Below are 8401 nucleotides of genomic sequence, written 5' to 3'. Positions count from 1 at the left end.
ATGTCACCTCTCACTTTTTTCATCAACCCATCTCTCTCTCTTAGTCTCTCTCTCATGAGACTGCTGTTCTGGCACATATACACACAGCTAGACAAGTGGGGCCCACAGTCACATGGCCTATGTAGATAATGATTTCTTCATTTCTAAATTCTAGAATTTCTTCCCCCTCCTCCCCTATATAAAGAGGGGTCACCATCACACAAAACACACACAACATCACCAAAGAACACACTATGCACTGTGTGTGCCTAGTGCACACACACACACCCACACCATCACCATCACCGCAATCACCATGCTCGCCTTGAGCATGACCTCTACACCCTTGGGCTATGGAAGATGAAGGGTAGATAAATGAAGGATGATGGCCATAACCCTCATGCGAGTCTTCGCCATCAACTCCCACCTATCCGCCATGCGCTCTACCACTCTCTCCCTTCTCATTCCCCTACCTTATGCTCCCCATTTCATCGCCTTATTCTCTAAATAAAGCTTGAGGTTTTGTGAGTATGTTTTCCTGCAATTTTTTGCCCATGTGAGGTGTGCGGAATTGCCACCTAGTCTTGTGTTTGGAGTGAGCTTGTGTATGTGTGAAGGGTGTGCGGATTCGCCATCCTTCTGTGGTGCCTAAGTACTAAGCCGCTATACCCCCTCCCTCACTCTCTCTCTCTCTCTCTCTCTCTCTCTCTCTCTCTCTCTCTCTTGATCTCATTTCCCTTCCTCTTCATCATTACTCTCAAGCATCCATCTCTCTTGGATGAAAACTTTTTTATGGTGGTGTGTTCTTTGCGTCCTAGCCGCTGAAGCTAGGTGGTGCCCCCTGTTTGCTTTACCATGACAGGCTCAAGGCGCGTCATTCGGTCCCCGGTGTTTTAGAGGCCGTCGGGGTTCGGGGTTCGCTTTGCTCCCATCATTTGGTGCCCCCCACTGAGGATCTTTTCATGAAACCCTTCAGTTTACAAGACTGAAACCCCTAAACTATTGTGAATGGATGAATGGCTAGCAGGATTTGCTAATTGGACGACAGAAGAAGAAGAGCTCCAAGCACAACTAGACGAACTCTGCATCTCCATCAAATCTCGAGTGCCAGGCGTAACTGTAATCGATTTACAGTGGGAGAGTCAACCAACACGCCAAACCCAGTGGATATACATAGGCCGAGTGCCAAGAAGAAGAAGGAGAAGGTCGAAACCATGTCCGCAACCTACAACAAACCCACAACAACAAAATGGAAGGAGCTCTACACAATAGAGAATCAACACTATTCTACTTTGAGAATCGGGTAACTCAAGTCACCGAGGTAATTATCACAATCAGTTTTCAAGTCGCACCTGATGCTGCAGCACAGATAACGGAATAATTGGCTCACACTCTCACTAGAGAAACTAGGGGTCTACTGAGTTTGTTTCACGAAAGAACACCACCCTCTCCCACAAGCTTGGACAGTGACTAAGCACCTCTAAGCTTCACATGAATCAGTACAACCTACCTCAAGACAGATCACACATACCAACACGTGTACGCTCAATCAAGGTAATACTGGATTTGAAGGCTCACTACCAGCACGTCATTGACACCATGCTGGGTGGGGAGCGATTTTTTGAGGTTCTGGCATCAGATCAACCATTTGTCTTACCTTTGGTACAAGGCAATGTACCGTTTGAAGTTTTGATCTATGTCCTAATATAAGAGGGTATACATGCCTCCTTGTAAAGAAGAAAAAAACTTTTGCAAGCTAAGCAGTGTGTCTTTCTAGCTCTCTCTCAGTAATCATGGCAAGTGTAGCATTTCCAACATTTAAAGGAAAGAAGGGGGAGGATTTGGTAATAGACTTCCTAGATGACTTTGAAGTAGCATGTGTAGTGAGCAACAAAGATACGGATGAATCCCGGGTTAGAATCTTTAAGCATCTCATGAAGCTAGAAGTTAGATCATGGTACAATGCACTTCCACAAGAAACCAAGGATGACTGGGAGCCCTTAAAAACCACTTTTAAGAGGCGCTTTGGGGGAGGTACCACTTCAGAAAAGTTGTGGGACAAGTTGAGAGACTTGAAGCAGGAGGGTCTTTTAGAATATGCCACCTATGAGTCCAAATTTGTGGATTTGTGAGAACGGTGGGTTGAGTCACTAGCAAGGGGGGAAGCTACACCCGATTTCCTAAAAAAAGATCGGTTCACGCATGGCTTATGGCCGCTTCTCAAGGAGAAGGTGAAAGGTAGATTCCCGGCTACGTACGAGTTAGCCGTTGAGATTGCTCGCCTTAAGGACAAGAAGCTGCGAATGAAAGCCAAAGAAACCGAGTCAACAGAAACAGCAACATCACGTCGACCAGCAACTATGACAACCACCATTCCACCACCACCACCGGCTCTTGGGGTAAGAGATGACCAACAAGATATGTTGGCCCATATTACTGACCAACTGCAGAATTTGTCTGTCCACTTAATATAGCAAGGGAGGAGTCAAGAAAGAGATCAAGACCCTGGAAGAGCACGACGACAAAACAGGGAGTATCATTGCTACAACTGCGGAGAAGATGGTCACGGTATGTACTACTGTCCCAAACCACAACAAAACTATAATAGAGGAGGTAGGAGGAACCAATTGTCACCCCCTAGAGAAAGAACACCCCCACCCCGAGCACCAACCCCACCAACACAAATTCTACGTCCGCCACAATCACCACTTACAATCATCCTACGTCCACCACCAATTGGTACCTGCACACCAAGTATCATTGGTCTTGCAGAAGAGGTCAAGATGAAGGTAAGAGAAGAAGGATCAACGAGAAGTTTATTCAAAGGACTGAAGCAGTGGAACAAGAGGTTAAAGAATCAAAAGATGCTACCCCAGTGGGTGAGGTAAGTCAAGAAAAATGTGTTACAAATGTGAGTACATCTTTAACCTTGGATGAAATAGGCACCAAAGCAATCAATCGACAACATTGGGCAGTAAGGGTAAGAAGGTGTAAAGTGTTGATTAGGCCTCGTCAGAGTAAGAGGAATGCAAAGGTCATGAAAGATACAAGAGAAGAGGAAGACCAGCCTATTAGCAAGGCTTTGCAGAAGATGGACAACATATCAAGCAAAGGGGAGGGCTTTGAAAATGGAAGCCTGTGCACCAGCATGGACCCGGGACAGTGTAGCAAGCTAAAGGAATCTTGCATCAAGGCAGTTTCACTTGAGGACCGTAACGAAGAGGTAAGTATGACTGAAGGTTTGGAGTTGGATATTGCTCCAGAAGCTTGGCAACCGAGCAAGACTTTATTGTGTAGTGTTATAGACTTAGAGATGGGTAATGCCTCTAGTCTACTGAAGGGTGTTATAAACTTGGAGATGGGTAATGCCTCCAGTTTATGTGAGGATGTTCATAGTAAGTTTGATGATCAATATGTTGCCAACCTTTTAAGGATGTTCCAAACTCCTCCACAACATAGCATTGTGTTTGCATGGGATGCATTAGACCTATGGCTATGGCTAGCCGCTATAACATATAGAGATAAGATCAACATGGAGATAAGAGCAAAGGAGCCATGGATAGACAAAAGCCTGATAGAATGCAAGAATGAATACCTCCTTCGCAATTTGGTACAATTTTTTTACAAATAGTGCATCCTCTCTTTGGAGAAAGGTAAGTGGATTACGCTTGTATTTAAGCCGCAAGGTAGGTGGCTTGCTATTAGCATCAGTAAAGGAAGCTGACATGTTTGAGCACACCCAAAAGAAGCATGATATGCTAGCAGTTTTTTCTAGTCATGGCAGTAAGCAGGATTCTGAAGACAACTTGAGCTCACCACACCAACAAGGCGGCCATATATGGTGGATTCTTGGTACACTCTTGGGAATCATAATTTTCAGTTCTGTCTTTGCAGGAGCCAAGATGCTCATTTCCCCTCTCGCTACTGGTGGTTACAAATTTGGTCCAATTTGGCATGCAAATTTTATTGTTCGGACACTACAGACAATGATCCTATTTTTCACTTGGGATCCAGGAGGACACTGGCACAAAGTTCTGGAAGCCATGGGCTTCCCATTTAATCAACCGACAAGACAATGATCCTATTTTTCACTTGGGATCCAGGAGGACACTGGCACAAAGTTCTGGAAGCCATGGGCTTCCCATTTAATCAACCGACACTATTCCAAGGAACGGGCTATCACCCGGACCTGTTGCAATTTCATGAATATCCTAGAAATCTCACCAATGGCCAAATGGAATGGATAGTTCAGAAGGCAACTCGATATCGGATCCTACAGCTAAGCGGAAGAAGAAACAGATGAGCTGGAGGCATGAATGCCTCTAGCCAAAAGGGGAGGGCTAATGATGGGGGCTTTTCACAAGCCAAGATCCCATACCCCTCTTCTCTTGTAGAACATGTATATAGATGTTAGTGAGTGTGGTCATATTATACCACTTGTAAATCCTCCTGCTTTTGATAAATCAATGAAGAGCTCAGTTTTCGCGTACATGATTTTTGTCAAAGAGTCCCTAAAAGGTCCTAATGTTTCATCAAATGTAAATGGTAGGAATCAAGAAGAGTTAGACTTGTCTAATTTTCTAAAAGGATTCCAAGGTTTGTTCATCGATGATATCCCTATGGACATACCTCCAAAATGAGGGCATGATGACCATCGCATGAGCTCCTTCTAGGAGGCTCACCGCCTAGCAAGCCTCCTTATCTAGTTTCTTATGCTCAGCAAGAGGAGATCATGAGGCAAGTACAAGAATTGGTTGACAAAGGGATGGTGAGGCGTAGCTCCTCTCCCTTTTGTTCCTAGCAAAAGAAAGATGGTACATATCGTATGTGTGTGGACTATCGAGCACTAAACCATATCACTATCAAAAACAGATTTCCCGTGCCTTGGGTAGAAGATCTGTTTGATAAGATACAAGGCTCTACCTACTTCAGTAGGATTGACCTTAAAAGTGGCTATCATCAAATAAGGATAGTGGATGAAGATATCCTAAAGACTGCGTTTTGCACAACCTTCGATCTTTATGAATATCTAGTCATGCCTTTTGGCTTGACTAATGCACCAACTACGTTCAACTGTCTAATGGAGAAAATCTTTAGACCCTATCACAAATTCACTGGAGTGTTCTTTGATGATATCATCATCTACTCCAAGTCTTTGGAGGAACATAAGCAACATCTCCAAGTGATTTTTCAAGCACTGAGGGAGAACAAGCTTTTTCTCAACCAAAAGAAAAGCAAACTTTTCCTTCAAGAGATTCAATACCTAGGTCATATTATCTCTCAAGATGGTATGCATATGGATCCATCAAAGTTAGACGTAATAAAAGTATGGCCTAATCCAAGGAATCTACATGAGCTAAGAAGCTTTATTGGTATGTGTGCATACTATAGACACTTCATAGCAAAATTTTCTCAATTAGCAGGACCACTACATGACTTAACTAAGAAGAAGGTTAAGTATTTATGGACTGCTAAGGAGCAAAATGCTTTTGACAAGCTCAAAGAGAAGCTTACCTCCCAACTAGTCCTCATGCTTCCGGATCCCATATCACAGATTTTCAAACACCATGGATTGCCAACATCCATCGTGTCAGATAGAGATCCTAGAATGGCCAATAATTTGTCAAAAGGTCTCTTTGAAAATCTAGGAGCAAGATTGAATTTCTCTTCGGCCTATCACCCACAAGCAGATGGCCAAAGTGAGATAGCCAATCTTACAATACTCGATCTACTAAAGACTTATGTTACAGAAGTAGATCAACGCTCACAATGGGAAAAGTACTTACCTCTTGTAGAGTATGCCTACAATAATACTGTACATACTTCTACGAGAAAAGCACCTTTTGAAATAATTGAGGGAAGACCTAAAAGTCCCTTGCTACTTAAAGTACATGGGAAGATCTTCACTGCCGATGAGTATAGCCGTGACCTACAAGAATCTTTTCAAAAGATTTAAGGAGGCTATATCCATCTCTCAACAAAGGCAAAAAGTTGTTGCTTACAAGCACAGAAGGGCCTTAACATTCAAAGAAAATGATTGGGTCTTACTTAAGTTTCCTAAGGCTTGATTGAGGCAAACGACAGGCAAAAATTCTACGGGCCATCAAAAGTATTATGCTAAGCTAGCAAAAAGATACTATGCTCCTTTCCGAACCTTGAAGCCCATCAATGAGATGGCTTCCCAACTCAAGTTGCCCAACCATTGGCTCATACACAATGCTTTTCATGTGAGCCTACTTAAGCCCTACAAAGGAGAGCCACCAAGTGAACCAATTATTGAAGAACCTCCCGAAGTTGAAGACCAAGAAGAGGTGCTACAACCCCAAGCTATCCTTCAGCATGAAGACAAGGTACTACGACATGGTAAGATTATCCAAGGGTATTTGATTAAGTTCAAAAATTATCCTTTTGAAGATGCTAGATGGATGCAAGGAATACTTAAGGATAGTATGAACCTTGTCAAAGCTCACAATGATACATTAGAGTAAGCAAATGTACAAATTTCTTTTAAATGACGAATGTTTTTGTCTTATAAGACTAGTTCTCTTTTCATTGTGTACAAACTTAAATAGTAGCCATGCTTAGAATCATGTCTGTGATGACGACGTCTCTCAAACACCAAGTAGAATTTTTCCTCTACTTGGGAGAATGAAATGGCCCTAAAGAGCAGAAATGCTTGCGGCAGCTATGTCTCCCAAGCACCAAATGGATTAGCCATCTTGGAAAGATGTCGTAGGGTAAAAATGGATTCTCTACCCGCTAAGCAAGATTGATTAATGACTAAGGCTTTATCTCTTCTACCTCATAGTCGAGGACGACTATGATTTCAAGAGAGAGGTAATGTCATAAAATCTAATATCTAACCAACCCAAATGATTTTCTCATATTAAACTGATCATTTAACGTGGAGAATAAACGAGAACAAGGGTTAGGATATAGACATGTGCTTATAGATCTATCTCAACACGAGGCCAATGGTAAAGGGGTCCAAATGAGAGATAGTATGTCAAAGAGGAAGGCTAGCCAATGGAGCTTAAAGACCTTAGGATTAGCTAGTGTTAAAAGTCCTTTGACCTTAGGTAAGCTAGGGCTATGCTTGAGGTGGGAACCCGGCCCAAGCTTGAGGTGCTTGTCATGCCTGATGACTGAGATTCTTGAGATATTTGAAGTGCTTAATGATTGAGATGCTTGAGGTGCTTGTCATGCTTGAGATGCTAGGGCTGTACTTGAGGTGGGAACCCAACCCAAGCTTGAGGGGTTTAAGGGCCAAGCTTGTGGTGAGAACTGGGCCCAAGGTTGAGGGGCTTTAGGTGTCACAAAAGTCAAACCAAATTCCTACAAAGAGGGGGCGAGCCATGAAAGAAGGGGGGGTGGTTGCTTGACCACTCTCTTCCCCAAAGGGCACCCCTTGCCCAAGAGGCAAGTAGGACACATGTCAAGCCCTTGGCTAGGTTACCCTCATTGTGTGCCTAAAGCCTATTAATTGGCCTTCCAAGGTGTCCAATGATAATTTAGTGGATTTGATTAATTGTTTTAGCATTTATCAAGTCCTCTCTCTCAAAGGGGAAAGGGGGACACTTGTCCCAAGGCTACCCTTGTTGCTTGATATGCCCTTGCTTGTGATGATTGGCTAGGCCAGGAGGGGTCCAATGAGCTTCAAGCATGAGCTTCAAGGGGGGGTCGACCAAAGCAAGTTAGGGGGTTTCTTGATGGTATACTCTCCCACACACACTCTCATTGTGTATTGTGCAAAGTGCAAGAGCTCCCTCTCCTTCTCCAAGCAAGTAGAGAGGTTGAGAGTCTACACCAACACTCTTGGCTATGGAATGCAAATCCAACCAAGAGACATTCTTCAATGCTTAAGCTTGCCATCTTCATTACTATGCTATTTTGTATGCTAGCAAGAAGAGTGATGTTAAGTGAAGAACTAATTCTTTCTCCTATGAAATGTTTCCTCTTCCTCTTCCCTACCCTCATTCCCTGCTAACTCTCTCCACCTTTGAAGGTGTTTGAGGTCTTGGGACTGAGGCTTGGGATAGTTAATGCTTTCCACAAATATTATATTATGCTCATGATGCATGAAGCTTTCCATCTTCATTGCATCATCTAGGTCACAAGGAACACAAAGATTGTATTGTACCAAGTCTCTCTTGATGGGAGAAACTATAATACAAATGCCTATTGGAGGGGGGACCGGCTCCACATAAATCCGATCTTCAATTGTTATCATGTTCTCTAAACTCTCTCTCTCTTGCAAAAGTATTGTTCATGCCAAGTTAACTAAATGCTATGTTTATGTTGCTACCATCAATTAAGTTCACCCGCTATGCTCACAAAGTAATATCATAAAAGTACTTCTCTAATATCCTCTACTCTCAAAGTTAATAGGCCATTTTCATTACAGTTTGCCTCAATCGAGCCT

Source organism: Adiantum capillus-veneris, chromosome 4, assembly GCF_014529385.1.
Source record: "Adiantum capillus-veneris isolate H3 chromosome 4, ASM1452938v2, whole genome shotgun sequence".
Taxonomy (NCBI): domain Eukaryota; kingdom Viridiplantae; phylum Streptophyta; class Polypodiopsida; order Polypodiales; family Pteridaceae; genus Adiantum; species Adiantum capillus-veneris.
This window is presented reverse-complemented; position numbering follows the sequence as displayed.